This window comes from Corvus cornix, chromosome 5, assembly GCF_000738735.6.
Source record: "Corvus cornix cornix isolate S_Up_H32 chromosome 5, ASM73873v5, whole genome shotgun sequence".
Lineage (NCBI taxonomy): Eukaryota > Metazoa > Chordata > Aves > Passeriformes > Corvidae > Corvus > Corvus cornix.
The window spans coordinates 49,362,247-49,387,308 of record NC_046335.1 but is presented as its reverse complement, the minus strand read 5'-3'; the positions used below and the strand labels follow the sequence as shown (position 1 = coordinate 49,387,308).

At 41.0% G+C, this 25,062-nt stretch overlaps 1 protein-coding gene across 7 annotated transcripts in view; it reads right to left on the bottom strand.

Moving 5' to 3' along the window:
- Window positions 1–25,062, bottom strand: part of SERGEF (secretion regulating guanine nucleotide exchange factor) — a 143,371-nt gene that overhangs the window by 70,229 nt on the left and 48,080 nt on the right. The window contains exons 10-11 of one of the 7 annotated variants that reach the window (XR_751043.2): window positions 20,670–20,843; window positions 20,333–20,497 (exon numbers count right to left, since the gene is read on the bottom strand). The exons of 4 other annotated variants lie outside the window; for them this stretch is intronic. The gene's annotated coding sequence lies outside the window, so the exon portion shown is untranslated. Of the gene's footprint in view, window positions 1–6,801; window positions 6,910–20,332; window positions 20,498–20,669; window positions 20,844–25,062 lie in introns of all 7 variants that reach the window. 2 more of the 7 variants (XR_002043905.2, XR_751053.3) reach the window with 2 other exon arrangements.

Genomic DNA, 25,062 nt, shown 5'->3' with positions numbered 1-25,062 from the left:
AAAAACCCTCACAAACAAAAAAAGCCCACCCACACATGCACAAAACCCCCCCAAACAGCCAAAATAAAACCACATACCAAAAAGCAACTAATCTTTTAGTATCAGACAGGAAACACCACAACCCCAAAACCCTGTCATTAGTGATCAGGCACAGGAAATGAAAATAAAAGAAGAAAGAAAAGCTACTTGTTAAAGCAGTCAACATTTTCATGGAAGATTTACATCACAGCAACCCACGTGCACCTCCTAAGTCTACTTGAAGGCAAGTGAGGTCACACTGAAAAACTGGTCACACTGAAAAAATTAAATATGGACTGTTTGCCTTATGCTGAGGATGGAAAGACTGAGGACATCAACAGTAAAAGTAAGTAAGATCAGTGTCCACCAATGAAAGAAACCTCATCTTTAGATGACTCCAGAACAATACAAAAGCTGCTGAGACCTCAGTAAGAACACTCAATGGAATTAGGTTTTAGTAGAATGACAAGAATGTAGCCAGAACAAGTGTGATAAAAGTCTTTACAAGTCAGCAAGGTCAGCTGGCTCTTCTCTCTTGCCTGAAGATTTTCCAATTAGTTCTTGTATCCTTCTTCAGGCAGTTCTCTTCCTTCCTTGGGGGTCTGAAAGCATTAGCATCTTTCATTCCAGGAAAATCAAGCTCTGCCACTTTCACATCCCTCAGCCTCATGGGTCCATCAAAATTCTCCATTTTTGTAATCAAGACCTCAGCCACAAACCATTTTTTGTCTGTCCCTTCATCATTTTTGTAACTAACCAAGTCATGGTCATTCAGTTTCAGCTTGTTTCCTGTAATAAGCTCTCCATTCAGTCTTCATTATATTGTGAAAATTAAGACTAAAGTATCCCTTCTGATTGATACAGAAATCATTCATCACAGCAGCCCTGTTAATGTGTATGTACTCCTAAACCTATGACTGTGCAGAGAAAATCCCACAAGGCCAAAATCCTCACTAACATTACAGACATCCAGATATGAGCTAGAGGAATAGGGTCTTCAGCAAATGCACAGTTTTACCCAAGGGAACTTGTTCACCATTTGTCTCAAAATTACTCTGATTTAGATTGTTTCATGCACAATTCCCAGCTCCTTGCAGTCTCAGTGCCACTCTCTCCTAAGATGAATGCAAGGCACTAAGATGAGTACCTTACAATCTACTTGGGTTGGCTTTGGGGGCTACAACTGCTTTGCTCTTTATTTGAGGCCACAAACACCATTTTGACATAAGAAATTAAAGAAACCAAGACCACAGAAATGCAAAGTTTCAAAACCTCCTTATACACTGATTTGTCTCTACCATCAACACACACATCCTTATGATCAGATTATTCTGATGTTTTCAGGTCAAGAATTGCAGCTTGTAGCATGCAAAAAACCCACTTGGTATCTGTCTTTTCTTCTATGCTACTGTACATGAAAACAACAAAAAGACAAAAGTTCACTCTAGCATATAAATGTCATCATTATCTATCTGAATGTGCTAATTTCTAGTACTCTGAAATTAATGAAATGGTTCTGTTAAACAATGATTAGACAAACATTCTGTCAAAATATATATCATTATCAATCACTTTATAGGCTTAGAATAAAAGTCATGACAGCAAGTTATTATCTGGCAACAAAACATTTAATTCCACTTAAACAACCACATCCTTTTGTGGATATGTAACTGCAGTTTTAACTTTTTCAAGAGAATTCCTTGTGGCAAAGCAGTCCACCATTTTTAATGCATTTGGAATCTTTTCTGGAATATTCAGCGCAGCTGGGGAGAATCAGAGAGCAACCAAACATACATATCATGGGCACTGAGCTCGCTCAGGAACTCAGCTCTCCCCTAACTGTGCTGTTACTGCAAGACGTGTCGCTACGATTCTTCTCCACAACAAACACACTGCAGTGAACTCGGGACACACAGCCTACAGGATTACACAATAGCACAAAGCCTGGCATTTTTTCAGAACTCAAAAGAAAAATAGCACTTCTTATAAAGTTCATACCCTCAAACAACTGACTGTCAGGGTATTCTAACTGGATGCTGTGAAGAGGCAGTGTCCCTAAAACACCCCCTTAAAGGAGGCAAGTGCTGTAGCGTGGCTGTGGCTGCCACTTCCTTAGGGCCAGAGGGAACTGGCCCCACCAATGTCAGGTCTGACTTTGCTCACCCTTCTTTTCTAGCATGTGGGGGTTTTTTTAATATCCTTACAGTATTTTCTTCTTTCACATGCTTTTCACCCATGCTATCCTTCATAAATAACTGCATCCAAAACTCCTGGCAGTACTATCAAAATAATACCACTAATGATGTCATTCTGGAATATTACCCTTATTTTATAGTGCAGAGGCTTTTTTTGCTTCTTCCAGCAGTAAATCCAAATTTATGATAGAATGTTAAACATCTCGGTTCAACTTCCAGCCCTGGGATGTGGGAAGACTAATTTTCAGGGAAACTACTAAATGTTCATGGAAGCTCTCATGCAAAATTGGACTGAGCTTTCATTTCTGTGCTAGCCCTGCTGACCTTAGTACTGCTGCTTGTGTAAACTGGCAGTACATAAGTACAGTGTCATTGAAGGAAATAAAAAAAACCTACTTAATTTCCAAAACATTTTATGTTACTTGAAAGAAATGAGCAGGTTATTTAAAGTACAGAACTACTACTGTGTAATATCATTAGAAGCGTCCCTTATTGAACTCAATTCCTTTGGGAAATATTATTCAAGATGACTAGCAGCTGTTCAAGGCTGGAAATCTTTGCCTGATTTCCAGCATGACACTCACTGACCTCTCCCTCCCCCACAAACATGCACATAAAAATAAAAATGTTATCAACTTAACCCGTAGCCAAAAAAATGCCAGCACATTAAAAACTTATCCTAAAATATGACAAAATAAATACCAGAGGAAAACAAAAACATTTTTCATACACCAACTACCTCAACTTGAGGACAGAATTTTCTTGGTTCATTTACTTTCCAGAAGAGCTGCAGGCATGCAGCTTCTGTATCCTTGTACAAAAATACCAAGCTATGAATTTTGCTGACTGTCCGCTCCCTTACCTCTCCAAATAAATGGTGCTTATGTCTTTAGGGTATCATGTAACTCTGCTCTTCAGCGTTGGATTCTCTGTTTCTGTAGCACTTACTAATAGCACAGCTCCCTAAAGCAAGCTTGCTGGAAATAAATAAAATGTAAGCTTGCTAAGAGTCCAATGCAAAAATTAATAGGAAAGCTCTTCTGAATAAATAAGAATACCATCTGAAAGTACTCAAATAGAGACCGAGCCCTAATGCTAGACACAAAAGAAGAATTAGGGAAAAAAAAAGTCTGAAGTGACTCTACATAGCTGATAAAAAGGCATTTTTATTAAAAAGCTGAATTACAGAATCACAGAATCATTTAGATTCAAAAAGAGGTTTGAGAACGTCAGTCAAGATATTGAGCAGGACTGGGCTCAACACTGGGCCCTGGGGAACACCACTTGTGACCAGACACCAGCCGGATTTAAACTCCCAATTCCCACTACTCTCCGGGCCCAACCATCCAGCCAGTTTTTACCCACCAAAGAGTGCAGCTGCCATGGCCTGCCAACTTCTCCAGGAGAACACTTCAGGAAACAGTGTTAAAAGCTTTACTAAAGTCTTGGTGGACAACCCCAGCCTCTTCCTCACCCACCAAGCAAGTCACCTTGTCAGAGGAGATCAGGTTGGTTGAGTAGGACCAGCCTTTCATGAACCCCGGTCTGATTCCCTGGTTGTCCTGTACATTCCACGTGATGGCACTCAGGATGATCAGCTCCATGACCTTCCCAGGTGCCAAAGTCAGGCTGACAGGCCTGTAGTTCCCCAGATCCTCCTTCTGGCCACTCTTGTTACTCGGCATCACATTTGCCAACCTCCCCAGTGCGCCGGGACTGCTGATAAATGATGGAAAGTGGCTCAGTGAGCATTTCCATGAGCTCCCTCAGTACCCTTGGGCAGATCTCACCCAGCCCCATAGACTTGTGTGTGTCTAAATGGTCACTGACCATTTCCCCTTAGATTATGGGGGCTTCATTCTGCTCCCCATCCCTGTCTTTCAGCTCAGGGGCCAGAGAAAAACTGGCATTACTACTAAAGACTGTGGCAGAGAAGGCATTACTCAGCTCAGCCTTTTCCTCATCCTCTGCCACCATGTTTTCCCCCACATCCAATAAAGGATGGAGATTCTCCTTAGCCCTCCTTCTGTTGCCAATGTATTTATAGAAAGAATTTTCTATTGTCTTTTTTGGCAGTAGCCAGATTGAGTTCTAGTTGGCCTTTGGCCCTTCAAATTTTCTCCCTGCATGACATTCCCATAGTCCTCCTGAGCTGCCTGCCCCTTCTTCCAAAGGTCATAAACTCACCTTTTTTCCCCCTCTGAGCTCCAGACAAAGCTCCCTGTTAAGCCAGGCAGGTCTTCTATCACCGGCTCATTCTTCAGCACACAGGGACAGCCTGTCCCTGTGCCTTTAGGATTCCCTTATGAAAGAATGTCCAGCCTTCCTGACTTCCTTGCCCTTCAGGATTGCCTCCCAAGGCACTCTGTCAACCAGGCTCCTACACAGGCCAATGTCTGCCCTCTAGAAGTCCAAAGTAACAGTTCTACTGACCCCCTTCCTTACTTCTCTCACTTCATTTCCTACACAGGGAACAGGATGGGTAGCGAAGGTTCTGCAATGTGAATTCATTTAGAGTTCTTGAATCAAAACTCCAGAAGACGTTCATAAAGCTTGATAAATGGGCAAGACTGAGACAGACAAAATTTACTGTGGTCAGGTACAGCACAGTAAATCTTTCTGGATACCAAAAAGAGTCATTTAGACTGTTCACACATACAGAGAGATTCTAAACTTGTTGGAACCTCTCAGGGGAACTATATAGTGTCACTGTGCACAGTTCACCAGAAACATCCATTCAATGTGTAACTGCAACACAAAAACCAAGAAATTAGATTAGTTTAGTCCTAAGCACACAAACAATCCAGGTAATCTTTTAATACCAGTGACTCCACTAGAAACACGTATTTGGTAAAGACTTCAATTTACAGTGATATTCCTAGGGCCTCTCAGAGCCAATTTGTAATTTTTTTATGGTTTTTTCATTTTTTTGTTATTATAATTGTGTATCTTTAAAATTTCCTGATCAGAATGCCATACACTGTCCAGGACACTGCCTGACAGAAATCCAAGTTTCTTATGTCTGCATTTGACATTGACGCATTTATCAAGCTTTTATCTCATAAAAAGTAGGTATCACATTAGACTGACAAGATGTATTTTCCATAGTCACACACTCACTGCAAGCAACTACATCATCATCCTTTAAACTTTTATTGATCAAAATTCATGTCAGCCACACCATTACTAAGCCAAGGCAAATACCAGGCTGACAGGCCTAAAATTATTTGAGTCATTTTGTTCGGTCCTTTAAAATGCTGGCAGGGCATTGTCTTCCACCTAGTCTTCTGAAACTTACCTGACGTTCTGGGAAAAAATTATTATCAACAACCTATACAGCACTTGGGCCATCTCTCCTTAAATTATGGAAGGGAAAAGGTTCAGCCTTGATTTTTAAAATTCTATCTCTAGAGGCTGAAAAAATCCTGGTATGGAGAAGAGAATCTCATTCCTTTATGGTACTTCTGCTTTTTCCCCCAAATGCAAAATAGAAAATACTACTAACACAAAATTTGCCTTCCTAGGGTTTTGCCAACAGACGTATTTAAGATGTTTTAGTATTGACAGTGTATAAGTCACTCTTGTATTTGTCTGAGAGCAAACTCACCCTCAGTATCACAGCTCTTTTCCTATCCCTCTTAAATGGAGCTGGTCATTTTGTGCTGTAGTAGATCACAGGCCAGGCAGCAGCCAGTGCCTTTTGCTTCTTTTCAGGGGAGTGGAAAGGATTTCCCACCTCCTGGATACCCCTTATAACCTCTTATTTCCAACTTGTTAATGACTGAGAAACAGGTAACGAAGCTTTTAATATAAAATGACCCTTTCACTCCTATGAACCTATTTGACTCTTCCTGAATAAATTGTAACCACAGACATTCGTATTGCAATCACAACCTTTTCCATAAGGTTTCATACTGAAATATTTTGTTGCATCGTGGCTTAATCAGGAGAGCATTTTGTTCTTTGATACAGACTAGAAGGGAGTTGGCTAACCTAACCAAGGTGAGGAGGGCAGAGATACTGTCAGTGACTTCTTGCATTAATTCATCTGTCTTCCTGCTGCTCAGAAAGATTACAACATTCCCACATGCACAGAAGTCAGGCTCCTATCCTCCTACTGTTAAATCGTATTTTTTCTGTTGCTCTCACAGGGTGGCTCTGTAACAGCGCACAGGAATCATCAAGACAGACAAGACAATTTTTCAAATAGCATTTCATGAGCAGTACTATATTCTCATTACAAAAAGGAATCGATGCTTTAAAATAACCCCTGAAGACAGGAACACATTCCTCAATACTACTAGAGAGTCATTGTGAAATATACTGATTAGGAATCCCTTCAAAATACCTGTTTTCCTTCCAATTTGTAAAATATTAGTTACATAATATGCGGTTTTAAAATTCTAGCTTCATCTGATACAACAGTCTATGCCACTTGACAGAATACAAAATACAAAAACTCTCAAAAATGGAGTTCTAATATCTTTTAATAAAGTAGCAGCATTTTTGCAACAGATGAAAAGTACTGCAGGTTATATTAAAGTCAACAGCCCACCAGACTTCACCACTAATTACAAAACACACCCACCTCTTGTGCACTTGTAATTCCAAGTGGCATCACTGTTTAGCTGGAAATCAAGAGGCAGTGATCCTTCCTATTTCAGAATCTTCCAGACATTTGGTGAACTCATTTAACCTAAAACAAAATATGCAGCCCAGCTAAGAATAACAACAACAGGAAACCCCTTCCTGGATATTCTGGAACCTGATTAGACTGAAGCAGCACTGCATAACACAAAAACCCACCCTGACCTGCCTTGAGTTCTCAGTCAATGAGCTTCAGAAGTGATTTACTCTCACAAGGAAGGTCATCATGTGCAAAAAGGTTAAGAACTACTGCTCAAGTTGTGTTGTGCAGGAGGTGAACTGTGTGTTCTCCTGCCCACACGTGATGTTTACACACTGGCAAATATCAGGAGTGTTGGAGTCTGTCAGTAACCAAAGTTATTGCCATTCTGACTTGAGCATTCTCTGGCCAACACACCATTCCTGGACACAGAACACTTGAGAGCTGGAGGTCACATTGTCTTCCCAGTCCATTATTGCACATGGGGTTAAACATTTACTTCTTTGCACAGACTCTCCAATATCCACGCTAAATAAAAGCTACATCCTCTTAATGGAGGCGGTCTCTGCACAGCACAGCTGCCCTGCTATTACCATTTCAAATAACAATGGCAATTGAAGTCCATCACTTCCAATTACTGAAAACACATTTAACCATTGCAGACAGGAAAAAAAAAGACCAATATCTGATTTTCCAACTATTTCAATATATTGGATTATCATCTTCTGTAGCAGATTTCACCTCAAAAATATCTGAGGTGTTCCAAAGTACAAAGCAGCACTTCATCCCCAACTACTTGGCCAAAAAAAACCTGGAATGGTAGTTTTAAGCAGCTTGCCTTTCCAACCTAGTGCTGAAACACTGTGGTACTTACTGGATAGGGGAAAGTTTGGTTAGCCATAATACCTTTAGAATCATACAACCTGAAAAATATTTTGATTATGTTACATTATCCAAGAAAAGACTTTTTACCTGTGAGGGAATGTCTGTTACATTTCATATCTTTTTGAATCTTTACACCTTTGTCATATTTGCACACAGCATGCAACCATTTTTCTTACTAAATGCCTGAAAAGCTTTTTTTTTTTTTTTTAAAGAACTTGCACCTCTCCAGTTGCTTAAAGAGTGTTTCACAGGACTACTGCTGGAGATGGAAGCAATCCATTTCTGAGTTCAGAGGATCAAAATATTCTGTAATTCAACTGCTGAGCATCATTTGTCATATATGTTGGACGATTCTGGCCATTCATTCATTGCTGAATTCTTCACATCGCTTGTGTGAGGTGAAGCAAACCATCTGCAAATGTCATACCCACTCCTTCTCATGGACTACTTCTCCTTTTCCTATTCATCCCCTCTTTTCACCCCTGCAGTCTCCTGCTTTCTTTTCTTTCTGTGTGCACAGAAAGGACATCCTACATTCACCCACAAGTAAAAGAACAACTGAGATAAGTTACTGGGGAAAAAGAGCCAATAGATGAGCAAACAGTGTGTGAAGATGTTTCAGATCACTTGTAAGTGAAAACAAGGCAATAAAATATTCTGCAGATTTTCCTGGTGGACTTTACTCTGTAGTCTGCCAGGGTAAAATGATCTCCTAAAACAGAAAAGGAACAAGGACTGAAAGTAAAGGGGAGTGCAAAGTTTCTCTTTTCCCCTCCTGCCTTGGAAAATTATCAGGCTTTTTAAAATTTCCCATATACTGTTTCCCCATTTTTCCTATCCTCAGTTCCTCACCAAAGAGCAACCAACCTTGTATACAAGAGAAAGCAGACTACTACTGCTAACTTACCCATACAGAGGAACATATTTAGCATAACCCTAAATTTATTATTATTAGGAACATACGTAAGCCCATACTTAGAAACTAAGTTTCTATTTCGGACCTTCCTGAGAACAGAAGGCACTGCTAATTTTAAAACAAACAGAAATAAGAACAAGCTCAAAATTACGCTGCACCTTTAAAAAGAATAATTTCAGTATAAGACTATGATTTACAGAGCGCAAAGATTTTGCTTCCTAAATAATTTTTAAAGGAAAGATTTTTCACATGCTTTTTTACGCAGGCTCCATCTTGACTAAAAGGAAGGTAACAAACATAAAAGGCTGGATTGTTCATGAGACTGCCTGAAGAAAAAAGGTTCTTTCAGGTCAGGATGAAGGGCAGTAACATTCACCTCAGCAATTAAGAAAATTGTTTCCATCACTACAGGCATCGTCTCTTGAAAACTGAAGGAACAATGTATTCAACACAAACATGAATGAACAGTTGACCAGACAGAAAAAAAAGACTAAAAATATACTTGGATAACAAAAGACTTTTTTGGAGGGGGGAAAAATGAGTAGCAAGGCAATCCATTAAAATTATTTCCCTGGCTTCCATTCAGATGCTGTCCAAGCACAGCTTCATTGTTTGGCATGTCGCTTGCATCGCCTCACGTCACCTTCATTCTCTCACTCAGATAACCTCAGATAAAAATATGCAGAGCCCTATTCTAGGATTCAGCAATATTAAACCAGTAGCCAGCAGCAAAAACTGGGGCTCTCTTGATTCAAAAAGAATTTTTAAAGCCCTTGTGAACTACAGAGAGCAGGGAGGGTGAAAGCTTTCACCAAACTGAGGCATAAGACTCTGTCAGGTTCACTTACAAAGCAGGATGTGTTTGTTATCCATGGTGAGAGGGACATCCAGTTACTGCATCTGCACATTCCCACAGGAAGGTACCGCAGCTGAGGGAAGGGAATGCTGAATCTGACATCCATTTCATCAGCCTAATAAATTTTAGATTAATTACAGATTATTACTTCCCACTTCACTTCCACATCAACGGCTGTTTTTTTGCTTCTCAAGCCTCTTCAAGGCACAATATTGGCACCCTTCAGTTATCTGCCACTAAAACACAGAACAGGACTGCACACACGCCTGTTCTGCAGAATATATATGAATGTATGTATGTGTGTGTATGTGTATATATATATATACGAAAATAAAAAAATATTTATCCAATTGCAGAAGGTAATTCTGGTTGATGGACCCCCCTCCAGCACCCTCTCAAAGTAGCAGAAAATTGCACCATCAAGCAGACAGGGATATCATCATCATCATTATTATTGTTATTATTAGTAGTAGTATTATTTTGGTTTAAGAAAATGCTGACATTTTATGGTTACAAATCAGGAATAGCCAGCTCACTGCCCAGCGAGCACAAATTAGGGCTCCTGCTGATGAATGGTCTTTTCAGCCCACCTTTCTGGCATCCCTTGTGTGCTCCTCTCCACTGTGCAGCACACATCTTTTCCAGTCCTCTTCCACTGCTCACGACTGCCGCCTCACTGTCAGACAAAAGGCTCCTCTCCCTCTGCAGAGCACGAAAGGGGACATACCTTGCCCTGTTGCTGTGTTGCTGCCTTGCCTCTGCAAATCATCCTGGATTATCACCACAGAGCAACAGAGAGACTGAGATGCAGCCAGACATCAGCAGCCCTTCCATTTTCAGCATGGTTCTGTCTTATTAGGCAGTATGCCTGAACTAGTAGCAAAACTAAAAGCAAAATAGGAAGGATGAGTTTGATAAGGGAGGCCTTATCAGCCTTTGCTGCCATCAAACCCACCAGAAATGGGGGAAGGGAGGCACTTCTAAAGGCAATGCTTTTCCACACTGCAGCATCCAGGAGCCAGACTCGGCTGAGCCCATACACAATAGACACAGTTGCCATAGCAATGGCATCACAGGGAAATTTTTCAGCAAAGCTGCTTGCTTTTCACCAAGGTTACTTTCAGATTACCACTCAGCACAGGGATCTGTATGGATCAGACAACATCTTGCATCTGTCTGGAGCTTGCCTGCATGAAAAGATGCGACGGCCACGCCACAGGGAAGAATAAGGCACTGCACAAGTAAAGCAGCGAACTGGGCTCTCAAACCACCCAGCACACCATCTGACAGCAACAGCTTGCAAGCTAATATATTGTCACCTCACGACAGACTAGAAGTGTGATCTGTTGGAATCAAATGTGCTTTCATCTTTTGTTGTGTTTTCTTAAAAATTGCTAGCTTTCAATAAAGATCTACGGCGCGTTTCTGCAACAAGGGACTTCAGTTTCTAATAGTGATCACCACCTCAAAAAAAAACTCCCCAAGAAGAAGAAAAAAAATAAAACCAGGGAACATCTAAGCTGCTGTTTTTACACATACTTTTATCATTCCACTAATGCTGTTAAAAGGCAGTGAAAGTATATGGTGCAGCATGTTTCTCGAGAAAAAACTGGTCACAAAAAAGAGCCCCTGAATAATTTGCAAGCTTAAACTACACCAGTGAGTTATTTACCTTGTTTCACTCGGTCCTCCTAGTTTTTCAGATAAACAAAAACACATCAATCTTTTCCCCCTGAAATGCAAGGTTGGTTTTTTTTTTTACTCAAACATTTAAGCTGCGATCAATTGTCACTCCCAAAAAATAAAAATAAGGACTTATTCAAAACATAAACACCACTTGAGAAAACACTTCTTCATCAGCTCTTTCTGCTTAAAGGAGTTTTAAACTTTGGCATTTTCAAGTTTTTGGCATGCAATCTCTTGACTGGAAAGCTGCAAAAGTAACCCCCACAAAATCAAATGGCGCAACAAAACTGCTTTGCAACTGCTCACAGGATACAAACATCCAAAAAGCTGGCAAAGAATCAAAACTAATCAAATTAAATAGGACTCTTCCTGCATTTATGTCTTGCCATCTATAAAGATAACAGCATGTTCCTGAAATACATCTTTATGACAAACAGTAGGTAATTTCAGCATCAATTGTGTATACATAGTTCCCAGCAAATGGCTGTCACACCACACCAGAGAGCTTCATTAGAGGAGAGTGCTACAGGCTCCTCTAGAAGACAGGCAGTTCAGAAACTGTCTGCTACAAGAGCTGCAGAGACACAATTATACACCCAAGTCTTGACAGTTTGGGGAAAAGAATCACATTAGCTCTGATGAGTTTTAGAAAACCTTCAAATTTCTTGGCCCTCAGTTAATAAAGGACATTGCAGCACAATAGATATTAACTTCACCTCTGGAAGAACAGGCAAGCACAAGACAAAAGAAGCTATTCCAACAACTTAAACAGGAACAAGCTGAGTCCTCCACCATATAAAGTCATGACTGGGTAGCCTAAGGAAGATGCCATCACACAAAATAACTTATTCCTGTTGCAGGAATAATTTGAGTAAAGTCTCCAGCTTGAATTAAGAAAATATGACTGTATAATTGCAATAGTCCTTGTGCTCTTAGAAACTTCACACATACAGCAGCATGGTAGAACCATGGTATCAGAAGCAATGCTAGAAAAGGACACACAAAATCACAGGCACCAAATTCTGAACTACAGTGGAAAAGAACACCTACCCCTTAAAAAGAAAGGCATCCTCAATGAATAAAACTGGAAGGAGAAAAAGCAAAAACTATGTAGGCAGAAGCTAACTCTTAGCAGGGCAGGAGAAGGGGAAGAAGGCACCCTTTTGCTGTGCACATTTGGGAGCATGAGAAAAATGTAGGTGAAATTTGTGGGAGAAGTCAAAAAAAATCTCATCATCCTTTATCCTTAACACATCTGCAAAAGAAACTCCATTTGAAAGGAGGACTTCCAATTAGAAGAACAGGAATAGCCTTATTTCAAATACAGTAGAATATTAACAGTTAATGCAAAATCATGAAACCAGGGATTTGCATATTAAGTTATCTACTGCATTAGAGAACAAGCAGCTTGATTCCCCTTCTCCTCACTGAATTTCTGACCAAGGTTTAGGACTGTCTCGAAGCCCTTTGTCTCTACCCTAAATAAGATAATGTTCCTCATCACTCAAACACACATCCTAAAAGCAAAATACAAGGAAGAGAAATGTTAGCTTGTAGCAGAAGTCTGCCACTCCTACTCACATATTTATAGCACCAGGGTTGAGCAGAAGGGTTGTAGAATTAAAAATAACAATAAGGATATTAAGGACTCTGAAGACAAGTAATCATATGGGGTAGCACACGAGGCACAAGGAAAAATGCAGTCTAACAGTGCAACTATCCCACTGGGAAAGCCATCTACAGGTTAATAAAGCATTCAAGGGAAATGATGATCAAGTACTGATAATACAGCTTAAAACAGCAGTTTTGAAGAGCTCCCATCCAAAACCACAGGAGAAAGGGTTGCATATTAGTTGTGGGAGAAATTACAAGTGCAAGGGGCCTGAAATTAGGAACTACATTAGAATTAGTAATTTGCCATACAACTTTCCAAAGAGACTGTTTTAGTTGCAAGGTCAGAAACACCAAGGACAGAACACCTAAAGCACTGGGAACATCATCATCTCCATTAGTAACTGAAGTTAAATTATTTTAAGATATTCTTGGCCAACACCATGTTGTGATAAGCATTCTTACAACAAGTTGAGAGGAAGGGTTTGCATCTCTGAGCTCAAACTTTGAAAAGCTTCTTTAGGAAATTATTGGTTTTAATATGAACTTTTCAAGTTTTTGATTGGTGGTTTTTAAGAAAACAGGTAGCAATTTTTTTAAAGATGTGAAAACAAGGACAATTTGTGAAACACCCCATCTTTTACTACAATAAGAAAAGCAAGGTGGAAATTTGCTTAATTCTGCTTGCAGGAACAATTGCAAACTAAAAGCCAATTGCAAACCCAGAAAAGCCAGAGAAATAGGTCAGCCTCTCTCCTTACAGGTGACATGGAGTTGACAGGACTGAACAGGATGAACATACTGTTCACCTCCATGGCAAGCCTGAAGAGGTTAATTTAAAAAAAAGCCACAAAAATCCCTACATCACCTCAAAAGATTCTGAGTTCTGAAGAACCCCTCTACAGGCCTGTCTGCAGTATTGTCAAAGGATTTAGTCATTCCACAGGGAGAGCCAAAGATTTTATAATTTTTTAAAATGAGATCTGATTAAAATTTAACACAGTTAAATAACATATCTAGGAGTTTAAATACCCTACATCTAAAACTGATGGCAAGTGGAAATTGCAAGACAAGCAGGATCTTTGAAAATCAGCTGCTTTCTGTGTCTAAAACAGCAGAGTATGACTTAAACCAGAGCTTCAAAAACTTTGGGCTACTACCTGCTCTTTCCTATCCAGACTGTCACAACACACTGCACAAGTGTGATGAGGTTTGGGTGCCTTTCGTTGTAACAGTCCTATTTCAAAATAAAATTTCTGTTCAAAAGAGTTTGACCCAAAGGAGTTACACCCCAGAGTGCTGTGTAGCCCTTCAGAAGGATCTTGAGAGGCTGCAGAGATGGGCACAGCAGAACTGTCTGAAATTCAACAAACACAAGTGCAGGGTTCTGCACCTGGGGAGGAATAACCCCATGGAATAACTAGTACAGGCTGAGGGCTGACCTGCTGGAAAGCAGCTCTGTGGAGAAGGACCTGGGGGTCCTGGTGGACAACAAGCTGTCCATGACCCAGCAGTGGTGTCCTTGTGGCCAAGAAGGGCCAGTGGTGGTCCTGGGGGGCATTAGGAAGAGCATTGCCAGCAGATCAGGAAGGTGATCCTGTCCTTCTGCTCAGCCTTGGTGAGGCCATACTGTGCTGAGCTCTGGGCTCCTCACTACAACAGAGACACGGAGCTCCTGGAGTGGGTCCAGTGGAGGGCTACAAAGATGGTTAAGGGTCTGGAGCATCTCTCCTATAAGGAATGGATGAGGGAGCTGGGCCTGTTCAGCCTCAAGAATAGAAGACTGAGAGAGGACCTCATCAATGTCCGTCAGTATCTGAAGGGAGGGTGTCAAGAAGATGGAGGCAGGCTTTTCCCAGTGGTGCCAAGCAAGAGGACACGAAGCAATGGGCAGAAACTGATGCACAGGAGGTTCATCCTGAATATGAGGAAGAACTTCTTCAGTGGGCAGGTGACTGAGTGCTGGAACAGATTCCCCAGGGAGATCGTAGAGTCTCCTTCCCTGGAGATACTCAAAAGCCATCTGGACAATCCTGACTAATGTGCCTGAACAGAGAGGTTGGACTAGATGACCTCCAGGGGACCTTTCCAACCTTAACCATGCTGTGATTCTGTGACCAAGCTAGTATTCCTATTCAGCAAAATACTGCTCAGGAGAAAATCTACTTCACAGGTGACACAACTGCAGGCCTAGAACAAGGCAGCAAAACCAGTCAAAGTCCAGAAAGTGAGCAAAGACCACACACAGTTTCACCTTCTCCTTTCATTACCACATTAACTCCATATCCATGATTAAAGGCAAAATAAAAGAACAAGTAAGAAGAAAAGCCTTGATAGCTTAGGCAAGACCTTTACTTGGTATTTAAACATAAATAGCACATAAAGCACTATGTGATCTTGTCCACCATGTGGTACATGCTGTAAATTGTCTTTTTAGGAACTGAAGTCATCTCCCTTCAGAGTGAAAGCCAGGGAATGCTGTCACTGCTACTGTTGGCACACGTTTGCTTACCCCTCTATGTTTATGCTCCCTGTGTCAAGGCTTGTGAGCTGGAACAGCTTACAGAACTATACAAATGCTGAATTGGGAAGGTTAGGAAAATCTGCAAGTATGTGAAGGCAGGGCAGAACGTGAACCATGAGATGGTCAAAGGATTCCCAGAGCAGCTGATTCTGAAAAGCAACAGTGACACGCAATATTGTCCATTTCAGTAACCTGCACTGGGAAATTCACAGGATTTATCTGCAACACCCATAGTAGCGAAGAAAGGTTTTTTTTGTTTTGATTACACTGCTGAATTATCACAGTAAAGCTGCTCTCAGATTTAAACATAGAATTAATGCTGCTAGCATCCATGAATCTTAATATATTCAGTTCCCTAAACTGTCTATGCTACTACAGCAACTGAAGGTGTCTCAGTCTGAAGCATTTATTCTCCTGTCTTTGAAATGCTATTAATGTTATCATTCATTTATTACACAGTCTGGAAATTATGACACTGAGGATGTCTCTTCTTTTGAGCATCCAAGCTGCTTACAAACCAAAGCCTTGCTTTCACAGGCATTTTCTCAGTATCATTCTACGTGCATCACAAAACGAAACAGAAGACTCTTCAGTGGTCTGACCACTCCACACAAGTGATTTCCCTACAGTCACGATGAGGAAGAGTTACTGGCAGAACAGCCATCTGCCCTGTCCATGCTGTACCAGCATGGATGTTCTGTTCTGCAGAACAAGTCAAGTCAAGATTAATTAAAGCAGGTTGAAGACACATGATCATGCCCTCTGCACCACCCTGCTTTTCTGAGCACAAAATGCCTGCGTCCCATCTCCTGTTCTCATCACGTCTCTGAGACCCAAAGCTTGAGACAAACAGGGTAGCAAGTATCGAGCTACATTATTTCTCCTTCAATTTTTATTTTAACCTGATCAATGGTAATCCCTCTGCTTAAGTCAACAAGCATGTGGATTTACACCATTTAGCAATGCAGTGGAAGCTGAGAACATAAGAACCTTGCAGGCTTTGGCACCTAAAGTCTGAAGGCCTCTGAACCCAATTCTCTTCCTTTTTCTGGATTAATAATAGATTCAGACTCCAAAAGATTCCTGAAAAACATTCCCTTTTAGTATGGACCTTTCCCAGCTGCCAAACAGATAACTACCTTTCTGTCTTTCCTTCCTACTCTTAGGTCTCAAATCTCAAGTAAATCTTTGTGAGTGAAATGTATTCCTTCTCAAATAAATGAAGGATAATGAAAACAACTATTTCTAAGGCTAAAAATGATGTTGTGTTTTTTTAGTCTATTATCATTCCCTGCTTTAGATGTCCTCTTTAAGGTCAGGACACAGACGAGCACACAGTATACCAAAAGACTTACAAAAAGGGACTATTCTGAGCCACAACAATTAAGCTCCATAGTGGCAAAGGCGGTCAGCAGAGGAAACAGAACTTCAAAATTATCTTTTTTGGTTCCTTTCACAATTTCCTCTTACACTTGAGCAAAAATTCTTATAACGGCTCTTCTGGGAATTTTTTTCTCCCTTTCTTTTGTAGTTTCCACTTCTTGGGTAATTTTGGCATGTCCAACTGGTTGCTTAGAGATGCTTCGGTTTTTATTGCTCTTTTTCTGTTTGTACTGTAATTTTATTCTGAATGTCACCTCTAGCAAGACTAGTTTTGCAAGTGAAGCAAGAAACACTAGGAAAAGCCTTTTTAAACAACCACACTGAAGTCTACAGAGCAGCATCCTACCTAGCTTTTCCTCTCCGACATCTGGAAAGTGTAGCCAAGAATCCTGAGCAACATTTAGCACCGTCTCACATGAAACAGCAGGCAGGTCTCTAGCAGACTGTCTTACAGGACAGGACAGGATGGTTTTGACCTCTGGCAGTGAAAGAATGTTTTAATGGAAGGAAAGAAAAAAAATAAAATGGGCACTGCTAAAACCACCCAGGAAAGCAAGTGTGTAGAGTAGGGGAGAGAAGGGAGGATAAAAGCAGCAGCATCCCCAGCTCCCAGACATGCCCACTATCCGATGCTAACCACTTGCTGAGCCCATCTCTTCTCGGATGCTTTGTAAGACAGTGCCATGCTGTGGACACTCTGCTCGCTGCCGCTGCACTCTGCAGTCTCTGCAGGTACAGTAGGCCTGTTTCCTGACCCACTTTCCTCACCAATCTCTATTTAGCTCTACGCTAGTGATGCTCCTGGCATGACAATCAGATACTGCAGCCTGCAGTGCAGCTCGTTACAACACATTCGCGAGCTCCGAGTAAATCCAGTGGAAAAGTACTGTGTATCAGCGGAGCCTAATGACACTGAAGGCATTCTCACCAACTTACGTCAAATGCAACAACAACACACAAGTGTTCGAGAGATTTCAAAGATGCCTTTTTATTTTAAATCTACTGAATCTGCTAGGCGTAAAGTAAATCCGAAAAGATCTTTCCTACTCAAGGGCTGCAAATGGCAAAAGCTATTAGAGCTAGTACCTTTCCTCTGGATTACCTAATCAATCTTATTACTTGTGCCACTTAAAACCTGCCATAATTCCTTCTACTGTCATTTATTCTTAACTAGGGAGGGACTCTGCACCTTAATGTCCAGTGGAACTGTAAACCTAATCTCACTAGAGCTATTAAAATTATCTTCTTACGAGCAAGAACCAAATTTCTCCTTCAGACACCGCCACTTAGAATTAACTTCAAATTCTGCTTGCCCTTGCAGTTAACTTCAGATTTTACTTGCACATACATGTGTAAGGGATAAATTTGTTCTGGAACACTAGTGATTATACCAGATAGCTAGGACTGTTCTGGCTCCAAAGTTAAGGTGTAACAGGCGAATACCTCTGAGATCAAGAAACTGGAGGTTGGTCATATCTCATTTATCTGCAAAAAACCCCAGACATCTCTCTTCCTTTGTACAGAAATATTGTAACAAATGACCACAACCTGGGCCTCAGTTAAGAAATCCAATTGCCAAGCCCCTAAGTTATATGGTAGTAATCCACTATACTATGAATCCTTCCTGGGCACTGAAGTGAACTGGAGAGTTCTGCAGTGAATACAGTACAGGAACATCATATATTGCTAATATTTTGCATGTAGAAGGCACTGAGATATGGTCTTAAGGGTCTTACGAACTCTCTCTTTGGCAAGACACTGTTTCTATTCAATGGAATATTTTTATACTTAAAAAACTCATATCCTTAGTCAAAAAGTTTTGAGAGTTACTCAGAATCATTATACCAAAACATTTTAAGTGTCTGAAGATTGAAAACACTGAATTTAAAACACTAATACCAGCACAAAGGTACTGACTGATGATAAATAAAAGCAGCAACAGAAAGTTAAGTACTGCAACATACCCTGTGGGGCTATGAGTGCCTTACAGGAGCGGATCATTTATAGAAGGTATTATGTACAGGAGGGAGAAAAGCAGTCCCGCTGTGCACAAGCATAAGTTCAATCCTCTGCAGGAGTTTATTCACATGCAATATGACCAGTTTTGCTGGTGAGCAAGAACTATTACTAAAAAAAAAAATTCTTGTAGCTTGGCAGATGCCACAAAGTGATGGCATGATGGTGGTGGTTTTTATTTTTTTTTTTCATTTGCACTACCATAATCACACTAATTTACTAAATAAACCAAAGATTCCCAAAAATGGACCCCAAAGTGCTTATGTAAAATCTCTGCAACAAGAAGTCTAATTATCCATTAAGTGGGATGATACCAGCCAACAGCAAGAGAAAACAAAATTAAACATCCATCAGAATGTGCAATTCATCCAAATTTCATACCACAGGCACCTATAAATATATGAGTCATTATTATAATGCACAAGGTAATTGTATTTCATCACTCATTACCTTGACCCAAGGAGGACCTCTCATCTTCAGATGGAAGATGCAATGCAGACTTGCATTTTTATGACTAAGGAACCCTGCAAGAAGCACAGCTTACATAAAGCAGCACCCTTAGACTAGCAGCTGTGTAGATACAGAAGAAACTCAACATCAAAAAACTACTGCAGACTGCATCTTTTACCCACCATTGCCCTCACACCAAGTATTTCACACTTAAAACCAAGACAAGCAGACAGAATCCAACATGGCTCTGCAGGAAGGACACAGCTGGGACAGTTGTTAGTGGCAGATCTACCATAACTCACAGACACCTGGCAAACAAAGAAGGCATTTAGAGGTACAGAGCTGCTTTGTTCCTACCTATGGATAGGATCAACAACACCACTAAGAGATTATTTTGCTGCCTTGTTATTTATTGAAGATAAGATCACCCTCAGGGCAGTCCCAGGGCAAAAAGCCTGGGAAAGCAGAGATCCTCTTGACAGTTTTTCCTCAGGACTAAATTTTTCAGCTCATTTGGTTTTAGCTTACTGAGCCATGCACCACAAAACTAAACCTAGACCTTCGGAAGTTGCTCCTCTAACCTCGCATCTGTGCAATTCAAGTAGAGAACACACAGTGAGGCCTTGGAGTTTAGGAAGAGCAAATTAATTACTATACTGGATCAGCCTACTCCAGTGACAAGTGTTTCACAAGCACATAACCCTTGCTAGACAGTTACAGTTACACAATAACATACAAAGTCTATTTTCAGGGTCCATAAAAGTTTACACCCTTTCAAGAGACTATAGAGATCTTTGTTTGCATTTTTTATGTGCACTTGGAAATGCTCAATATTGGCACCCAAACATCCACTGAGCCCTGCTATGATATATTTCCTTCTCCAAAGCATTTGTTATTGTTTTTAATCAAACAAAAGCTGTCTAGGAATCCAAGGCTCTAATCTGAATTGTTACTGCTTGAACATCTGTTAAAAAATTCTGGCTGCAAAAGTAGAACGGATTCTGGTTTACATGGAAAACTATGTAAATAATAAATATCTGGCAAATCAAGAAAGCACTTTAGGGGATATAATCTAAGATGCAATCATTAAATTGCTTCTCAGTCCTAGACTATGGAGTCAGAGCAAGAGAAAAACCACAAAATAAACATTGGTTTTGATGGTTACTTTCAATGTTACTGTGCTTCATAGGCTGACTCCTGGTTGATTTGCAAATCCACACATGCCCCTGGGAGTGGGATCTCAGATCGTTTAGCATCATGGCAGATTTCCAGTTCTTGGCAGGAGGGTTGTTTTTCTCCATGAATCAGCAACTGTCCATCACACCACAATCTGTGAAGTGAAAAACCCACCTCATCAGCATAAACTAAATGCATGTATGTGTGTATACATCACAGAGGACTTTTTGGTCTCTCTCTCTCTACAGCCCACATGTGAGGACTCATTTGCACAAGCACATGCATGCCTCTGAAAGCCAACCACACAAGGAAGTGATTTATCTCACCTTCTGCAGTCCTGTAATGCTTTGATAACACATCATCTGCATGGCAAGCCTTTAAATGTTATGGCGAAGAACACAAACAGCAACCCATCCTCTTTACTGCCTTCTCCTATCAGTGGGCAACTCCAGAGCCAACCCCACTGTGGTCAGCTGCAGAACAGCTGCCTGTGCCTGCTGCTGGAGAGCAAAGAACATTTTCATTGTCAGATAATGCTTACCAGTAAATGCATTCTAAACACCCATCAGCAAGGAAAACAAAAGCAAGTAAGTTGCATTTGAAACATCTCCCTGAAACGTGCTCCAGAATTTTAACAGCTCTCTATAATACAGATGATGCTTCTAAAAAATGATAGCAAATGAGATGAACGCTGCCCCAGTAAAGTGAACTTATTCTCAGAAATACTCTGACAAGCAAATCATGCATTTTGGAGATGTATTACAGAAAAGGATGTACTAATAATTCCTCATTTTATTCTTCCTGTGTCTGTCTCTTCCTGATACACAAGAGATTGCAGTATTCCTATTATATGGCATCGCTGTGCTAATATTAAGTAACAACAGATTTGCTGTCTGCTCAAAAATGCCAATTTGTAAAGGAGGCAGGGGTAAAAACTACTATCATCAGAAACCCACTCTTAAAAATTCAGGAATCAGCCACTCCCACCCCCCGTGATTCACAGTGTGAATGCTAGAAAAACTATAACCTGATCCACTGGATGAAGCAGTTCAGCAGAATGTCTGGGTCTTCACTGTTTCCTCTGTTTGAATTCTACGTTCAGGGCATTGTAAAATTTACCCAAATTTATCTTTTTTTCCAAAATCTAATCATAAAACCTATACTTCAGGGATATAGGTTCACAATTTGAGACTACGCATAAATTCACTCAGTAAACTGGTTTTGTTTCTTGCAGCATTAATTCGCACATGAACTGAAGATCATTGAATACAGAACAGCCAAGTTATCAAACTGCAGCAATGCTGTCGAAAGGAAAGCTTTTTTCTTTCTCTTAGATGCAAACACATACTTTATTATCAGCTGCATAAGGGTGATCTATGTTTACACAGCTCAGAGCTGGATTTAAAACCAATTTTAACAGCCAACTGTTTCAACTTGCATGTAAACAAACATACTGCATTTCTTCATTAGCTGGAATTTGCTGCAGTCTGTCAGCCATCTGTACTGTCTTGCATTCTGTTCTCTATTCAGAGCACCACTATCAAATGTTGGTGATATAGTATTGCTCTCTTTGGAGACATCATGACTACACTATAAATAGTTTAGAGACATAAACCACTATTTCTAACAGTTGTCTTAATATCTGCTTTCTCAGAATGCATTAGGTTGTTCTATTTCTCATCCAGTTTTGGTTCTCAGCACCTTTTTTGTGGATACAAGGGAAAAAGATTCTATTTTGGCTCTCTCAGAGGTAAAGAGCAAAAACTGCAGCCCGAGCAAGACTTTATCCAACTTCTGCACCCCGCAAATCCGGGATGCAGAGACCAAACCCCAGAACATAACCCTGCAAATATCTGCAGTGCAGTACAAGGGTGACTGCACAGTGCACAAGAGCCAGGCTGTCCTTAAACCAGCTAGTTTAGGTGCTAGAGCCAGCCCTGGGGCACCTGCACAGAGAGATGCCAGCTGACCCACGCACTTACTGATGTCACATCCAACCGAACCCAGCCTGGAATCTTGCACTGGTGCAGCTCTGTGCTGGAGCTCAGGAGCTCCCAGAGCCTTCCAGAGCCCTGGCTCACCACAGCCAGCTCAAACACCAGCACAGCCCTGGCTCTAGCAGTAGGGCGCACAGCACAACCCAGTCGGTGCCACTTGTCGCCAGCCTTTCCCTGGGGTCACAGTACCTGCAGACACACCCTTGAGCAGCCTTACAGCCCCCTGAGCTCTGCATGCCAGAGGCTTTCCCGATGGCAGCACTGCATCCCAGACCCTGGGGCTGGCAGGAGGCTCCCAGTGCTGGCACCACAAGTCCCCTCCAGCCTGCAGTCAGACCCTGGGCTATTGGGCTGCTCTAAACCGCTCCAGCTCTCAAGCAATTCCAAGGGGACTACAGCACAGCTGAAGACACCACCCAGACAGTTTAGCTACTGATCTGAGCACTACTTTCAAACTTCAGAGGACAGGCAATAGTATCTTCAGAAGACCATAGCTCAAAAATCCAAGCCCTTAAATAAGGGGCTTTTGTAGGCTGCCGAGTCATCCTCTCTTTTAGGAAGTGAAGAGAACTGGCAGTGAGACAGGAAACCTGAAACATACCTTAAACCCCAATCTTTCCTCTTCTAGGGACAGCAGAGCACTCAAATATTACTTGCATAACCAGTACCACTTGACAAGTCATGCAACCACAAACCACAAAGCTACTTGATATCCATGTTAGTTTTTCAAAGCGAAAGCTGCCTCTTCAAATATGGCTTTTCAGCTCACCCAGTGGATGAGTTTAAAACTTTTCAGGAAGAACTTGATGCTCTGCCTTCAAGCTGACTCCAAGACTTACATCATACTTCTGATTTCAGACCTGCAGTGCTATAAACCCACCTTCTTCCAACAGAACAAATTTGCTGCCCTCCAGGAACAGACTCACGGCACATTCGTGCAACACCAACAGAGCCGTCCCCAGTCAGAGGTGTCAGAACTCTGAAAGCTGATTTTGGTGGTAAAATTACCAAGAAGTGATCATGCCTTATTCTGAGAGATCCATTTCGGCTTCAATTCTCAGCTTCTGACTGAGGAAAGTGTGGTGAAACACTATCTAATTTTATTATCCTGTCAGCCATATACAAAGGAGAGCAAGACTCACTGGTAATCAAACCATGAGAGTTTGCTATCCAGTACTTCATGACTAAAACTTAACCTGCAACTCAGCAGAAAAGTTCTGCACATTTCTAACCCCTGGATAAGTCTGGGGGTTTTTTTACAGCTTAATAAATCTCCCACTGGAAATCTCTTCCTTTTCCCAGCTTGTGCCTCTTTTTCTGGAACAGCAGCAACAAAAATGCCTACACCCTTGTGTCCAGATCATTTTCAGCAGAATTTTTGTGTAGAATTAAACAAGCCAAGTTGCAGGCGTGAAAGCAAGCTGCCAGAGAGGCTCACAGCCACAGAATGCTCCAACAGAGCTGCAGTACCACTGTTACAACACGAGCAAAATAAACTCTGACATGCAACCATTTAGGGAGACAGGATACAAAACAATTCCTTCTTCTCCTTCAATGCCTACACTTATCAAGCAGTAGGTTCAAAGCAGAGCTGGGGGGTAAGAAAATACAGGTTTGTTTCCTTCAGGTCTGTTCCCTTCTGTGACTGAAAGAATGAAAAAAATGCAGTACCACTTTCAAAATTTTCCAGCTCTATTTTGGCACATCATCTCTCAAAACCAGCCTGATCTAAAAATTTCAAGCATGTTTAACTCAAGAGCCCTTGACAACATCTAATGCACAGGCTATTTATCATAAATTGAGGTGCTTATTTTTGGACTTCACCTTGAAACAAAGCAAAGAATGTCTGTTTTGTCAGTACCAGAAAAGTTTATAAATCCTGCTAAATGTATCAATGTTATGCATTTCAATGGTATTTTACATATACTGCAGAGGTATCCACAACGCTCTGCAAACTGCTATGACTTGTCCTCTCTATGTGAACAATCACTGTATTTAGCACTTTTAAGTAACTAGTGTGATTTCTAATGTACTTTTAACATGTAAAAAAAAAAAAAAGTGTAACTTTATTTAGCATTTCTCCTTTGCCCATTCCACAATTCTTACACATACACACAATGATACCACTAACTGCAATAACCCTCTGGAGCTTCGCGACTAGAGAGAATTTTGAAAAATTTGCAAACCTGCAAGAGACATCCTTTGTAGTGCTATGTTTTATGTATGAAAAGACAGCAATTTCACACTTTATCACTTGCCCCAAACGCTGCTGTTATACAGAAATTCAAATTAATAGGTATCACAGGGGATTATAGGTTCAATGGCAAGCTGCATTCAGAACAGTCTTTTTACAGTCTTTTGCCTTTTAACCATCTCAAACTTTTTCAAGCACCTCAAACAATCTCAGTCCACCATGGCATCCTTTCAATGCCTTCAACTAAATTGACAAGGCACCTTTCCAGCTACATGTATGGGATGTATCACTTCAGTGCTGTTCAGTTTTCTGACTTCAGAGCATGCAACACCAGCAGCCACCATCTGTGCTACCAGCACTGAAGGAATCAACAACTTGGACTGTCCACACATGGAAGTGGGGCTGACCCTGCTATGACAAGGCAGGAAAGCCTCCAATAAAGCAGTTTCCCAATCACAACCAGGGGGTTGGTATCTTCACTAGCAGTGAGCCACCCACCTCAATACTTTGCCACTTGCTCTGCACACA